The sequence below is a fragment of the Triticum urartu genome, chromosome 3 (genome assembly GCF_003073215.2).
Source record: "Triticum urartu cultivar G1812 chromosome 3, Tu2.1, whole genome shotgun sequence".
In the NCBI taxonomy this organism is placed as follows: Eukaryota; Viridiplantae; Streptophyta; class Magnoliopsida; order Poales; family Poaceae; genus Triticum; species Triticum urartu.
Genome location: NC_053024.1, coordinates 71964895 through 71970053, shown reverse-complemented (window position 1 = coordinate 71970053; position 5159 = coordinate 71964895).

The window sequence follows — 5159 nt, the reverse complement described above, 5'->3', positions numbered from 1 at the left end:
TGAGGAATAAGAGCAACTCCAACCGGCCGACTCAGACAGACTCAATTTTGTCCATTTTTTTTGTTTGTTTGGATTGCTCATCCGCGTATCCGCGTTCGCTTTTTTAATTAGGTCAGCCAGTACGCCCAACGGCAGACGGACGCATTTTGTGCATGTCCGTCCTAGCATTTTGTGCACGTCAGGACGAGCTGCGAGGAGACGCACAAGCAGGGCGGCGCGGCAAGGGCGCGAGACGAGGCAAGGCGAGCGCGGCTCAGCGAGCACGACAAGCATGGCGGTTCGGCGTGGTGTCCATGGCGGCTCGGCAGGGCGGGGGCGACACGCATGGCAGGTGGATGCAGCGATCATAGCGCGGCCGGGCGTGCGAGCTCCACCGATCCAACACGCGAGCGGCGAGGCGGCCGGGCGCGTGAGCTAGCCAACTACCACGCGGCCACCGGCCAGCTAGCACGCGCGCTAGCTAGCTAGCAAGCACGCACACGCCCAGCTAGCTAGCTAGCAAGGGCGCGGCCATGGCGAGCGTCTAGAGAGTGGCGCGCGGCGCGGCCTAGCGAGGGCGAGCGACGCGGCGCAGCGAGAGCGAGCGACACGACAAGGGCGAGCGGGGAGCGGCGCGGCGGAGCGAGAGCGAGCGACGCGGCGAAGGCGAGCGGTGAGCGGCGCGTCGGAGCGAGAGCGAGCGACGCGGCGAAGGCGAGCGACGAGCGGGGCGGAGCAGGGACGGTCAAGCTCGGCTGCGAGCGGGGTGGAGTGCGCATCGAGCAGTGCGCGTCGAGCGTGGGGTGGGCCAGCTAATAAAAATACATAGAGAGAGGGATGGGTGAGTGACAAGCGGGCCAGGTCCGGATGCAGACGGACGAGAGGAACAGAGAAAGCGCTCGCTTTGTGTCTGTCCGCGACCCAAATGGGACTCAAATTTGAGACGGAAATGGGTCCGCGCGGACACAAAGCGGACACAAAATATAAATAGGTCGCTGTGTTGGGCCATCGTTTTTATCCGCGGCAATCCAAACAGACGCAGCCGGACGAAATAGGTCGCCCCTTTGAAGTTGCTCTAACGGCATGCCTTTTGTGCTGTCAATACGTGACTAGCTAGGTGAGCTGACCGAAATGTGTTGACCAAGGAAAGTGAGGGTAGGACAGAGATTATGTTATGGCTAAGGCTATGTTCTTTGCGATGAAATCAGTTTTTGGGATTCAAGCTCTAAATTTGACACTGCTTGATGTTTGTATTTTCTGAATTTATTTTAGATTTTTTTTTTGATGACGTTTGTTCTATGGGAGGAAATGTTCTGGTTGATTATAAGACGCATGTGATGACTTTATTAATCTTGAATTCAGAGATTCGATCGTCGGTATCCCCGTACCTTGTTCAATCTCGTTACCGGCAAGTCTCTTTACTCGTTCCGTAATGTATGATCCCGTGGCTAACTCCTTAGTCACATCGAGCTCATTATGATGATGCATTACCGAGTGGGCCTAGAGATACATCTCCGTCATATGGAGTGACAAATCCCAATCTCGATTCGTGCTAATCCAACAAACACTTTCAGAGATACCTGTAGTGCTAGTGCACCTTTATAGCCACCCAGTTACGTTGTGACGTTCGATATACTCAAAACATTCTACGGTATCCGGAAGTTGCACAATCTCATGGTCTAAGTAAATGATATTTGATATTAGAAAAGCTCTAGCAAACGAACTACACGATCTTGTGCTATGTTTAGGATTGAGTCTTGTCCATCACATCATTCTCCTAATGATGTGATCCTGTTATCAACGACATCCAATGTTCATGGTCAGGAAACCATAACCATCTATCGATTAACGAGCTAGTCAACCAGAGGCTTACTAGGGACATGTTGTGGTCTATGTATTCACACATGTATTACAGTTTCTGGTTAATACAATTATAGCATGAACAATAGACAATTATCATGAATAAGGAATATAATAATAACCATTTTATTATTGCCTCTAGGGCATATTTTCAACAGCAACCATGACATCTTCTTTTGTGTTGTTCTATGGCTTGATCCGGTTTCTCAACCCTTTGTGCTTGTGGTGATGGATTGCAAACTTGTTTTGTATAGGGTGATGCTCCAGCCGATGCTGCTTCAATGACTTTTAGATCTTGTCTCAAGGGGAAAATTCACATCCGACAAGCCTCACCGAATGAGCGTTGACAAGCAAAGAGAAACTGTCATTGAAACTCGTCGATTCTTCTTGTAAATTTTTATGCTGCCTTCTATCTCTAAATCTTTACTCCTACTGGAGCAGTTGGTAGTCTCGCTTCCAGGTTTTTTTCGTCCTACCTCCTATGATTTTTTTTGGTACCTCGTCCCACCTCACACTGAGCCGCCACGAACCGAAAAAACCGCGTACCGAAGCCCCCACCCGCCCTCACGCATTCCAGGGCCTAACCTCCGATCGCACCCAAGACAATCCGGCGAAAAAAAACCTACGAAAATTAACCAGCGAAAAAAACCCTAATGGAAGAGTTGGTAGTCCGGTACGGTTTATTTTCAACACTTTCCTAATGACAAAAGATCACGAATCTAACTTTCCTACTTTAGCCAAATCAACGAATCTTTCTCATTAATGCAATTTGCTTTAGGAAACAAATAATAGATTCTTTCCTACCTTAGCCAAATCAATGGGTCTCTCCCATTAATGAATTTGCTTTAGCAAACAAATATTAGATTATTTCCTATCTTAACCAAATCAACAAATCTCTCTCATTAATGCAATTTGCTTTAGGAAACAAATAATAGATTATTTCCTACCTTACCCAAATCAACGGATCTCTCCCATTAGTGCAATTTGCTTTAGCAAACAAATAATAGATTCTTTCCTACCTTAGCCAAATCAATGGATCTCTTCCATTAATGCAATTTGCTTTAGGAAACAAATAATAGATTCTTTCCTACCTTAGCCAAATCAACGGATCTCTCTCATTAATGCAATTGCTTTAGGAAACAAATAATAGATTTTCAGGAAAGAAATAATCTCTAATCTCTAATTTCTATCTCTAATCTCTATCTCTAATCTCTAATCTCTAATTCTCTAATTATTATTATTATTATTAATTAATAATTAATATAATACCTAAAAGAAACGCAGTGTTCTGTTTCCCGTCTTACATCGTCGAACCCTTCGTCGAGCCTTCCTCCCGTGCGTTGTTGGTTTTCCCTGCGTACGTTCCACCCCAAACGTGATTTGTTCTTCTTAATTACGTGGTCCCACTCCCATGCGATCCGGCGAAAGAACCAGCAAAACCATCATACCCACGCACGCAAGCAACGAAAAATCCACGCAAGCCGTGTCTCCTCCTCCCTGTTCAAACCCTAGCCGCCCCTTCCCAGTTGACGCCGCTAGCGAGTAGCGCGTAGCACAGGCACCAGTGCGGCCCTTCCGCGGCCCCCCTTGACCTCGCAATGAAACAGCTCATCGGCATCGACGACGAGCCGGTGCGTCCGATGTTGATTTCTGTGGATGGGTCAAGCAGGACAGAGGGCGGTGGATCCGGGACATAGCCATGAAGTCTGCTTCGATGCGCGCCCAGTATTTGTCTCAAGTGCATGGGTCGATCCTGGACGGCGGGCAATGGATTAAGGACGTACATAGCAGCTTTCACCTACGAAAACGGCCGACTACTCAACCTCCTCTCGGCGGTGGCAGCGGCCAGGTCTGGTTAGCTACCATTTATCTTTAATACATGCCATGAAAGGCGATCAAGAGGAGCAATCATAAGCAGCGAGGTGTTCCAGGGCTTCGAGCGCCAGTACTGCGACTCTGCGTCTGCGAGGTCTTCGCCAAGATCGCCACCCTCTCTTCCCGTGCCTATTTCTATTCGCTGTTGTTGGTTTCGTCTTACATGATGAGATCTAAGCAGACAAGATGAAGCAGAGTCTCTCTGAGATCCAGTCCGACGTGCAGAATACTGAATCGCTGGTAAATACTAGATTGTGTTTTATGATTTGATCATCCATTCCGCTGCCTAACATACTGCCTTTGGGACATTTGGCAGGTGGAGTCTTCATTTTGGATGTAGGTGAATGTGTGATTTCTGAAAGTTTGTGAAGAGAAGAAAAGATTGCCATGTGGCCAGAAGTTTGTGAAGTAGAATTAATAACCTTCTGGTTATTGATCAATATATATATCTTGGATGTCCCATAGCAACGCAAGGGCATTCAAATATCCTTGAAAAATAAGAACTGTCAAACCGCTTAAGAACCTGCCAGGTCAAGCCTCTCCCTCCGCTGTTTGGCACTGCCTACCCCCTCTCCCCCGAATACCACGACAGGGAAGATCCGATCCATCGGGAGAGACCGATGCTGTCGACCATTGATGTCGCATGGGAGATCTGCGACAGTGGAAACATGCTCCCCTTCGCGCCAACGGCCCCTCGAGGTCACTGACACGGGTGACCCAGAGATTTGCCGCTGCCATCCTGAGCTACTTTGCCAACGTCGTGGGTGTGGGCTACTGGCCTTCCAGGTACTCGACCGCCGGGCTTATCGAATTGGGCCGCCACGGTGCTGCTGGCCACCGCCGGTCTCACTATAGAAGCATCATGTGCCGTCGGCCATGCCAGCATCGCCGCCTACATTTCCCAAATCAGTTACCCGTACGGTCCATGCATACCCGGAGACGTTGGTGTGTTCACACTTCTCATGGATCTTTGTATTAGCCTGATAGTGTTGGGATCTCGAAATTTTGATGTAGGTGAAGAAGGGATTCCTATCTCGAAATTCTTCTGTAGGTGAAGCGCCTCCTGTAGGCCATGGAGATGACCAGGGATGCATTGGGAGGCGGGCGACGTAAAGCGCTGGAAAGGAGTATTGTATTATGTATGGTCCTCCTTCGCTTTTTGGAAGGTTGTATAGTCGTTTTGATACATAAGATATAATTTCAGGTTCTACATACATATTGGTTTGAGATGTTTTCATTTTTTATCATTTCAATGAATAATGCAATCTGGATTTGTTTTATCATGCCAATTTGAGGCATTCTGTATGGGCTGGTTGGAGGAATATTTTTTTGACGCACTATGTGTGAACATGTTGAAGGGGCATGACCATCAACGAGCTTGTGGCAGAAGTTTGAATGTGAGTAGCTCCTATCTTTTGTGTACTTATTTTCAGTCTATCAATCAA